Source organism: Myotis lucifugus, unplaced genomic scaffold (assembly GCF_000147115.1).
Source record: "Myotis lucifugus unplaced genomic scaffold, Myoluc2.0 scaffold_84, whole genome shotgun sequence".
Taxonomy (NCBI): domain Eukaryota; kingdom Metazoa; phylum Chordata; class Mammalia; order Chiroptera; family Vespertilionidae; genus Myotis; species Myotis lucifugus.
Genome location: NW_005871132.1, coordinates 3,167,259 through 3,167,774, shown reverse-complemented (window position 1 = coordinate 3,167,774; position 516 = coordinate 3,167,259).

Genomic DNA, 516 nt, shown 5'->3' with positions numbered 1-516 from the left:
TTAGAGACTTTTGCCAAGGCCGAGACCACTCCTTTGGAGTGTATGCCATAGAGCTTGCACCATGCTGGTCACAGACCTATTATTCTTGTTTTGTTGTTATAGGCACTCATCACAAACATGCTTTCTGATGGGTTAAATTACCTGCCGTGTCCTTTCCTGAAGACTGGAGGACTCTCTCTAGCCCTACTTTGTCCTTCATGTGGGCAAGTCTTAGGTAGACAGTTGGAGAACGGAAAATGAATACTATGCTCAGACCTAACAGGCTAATTCAGGGCAGAAAGTGGTCTGACCTAAAAGCCCCCGCCCCCCTTCCCGCCTTCACGCCACCAACCAGGTGTTCTGGAAAAGCTAGGGGGTGAATTTGCGAAACTGGGGGACTTGCAAAAAGCACTCTTTAGGAAGACTAATGGAATATCTCGGGCACTCCCAGAGATAACTCTTAGGACTATAGAGAGATCTTGGGGAACCGTTCAGTAAGAGTGGAGTCACTGGATGTGCCTGAGTTGAGGAAACAGC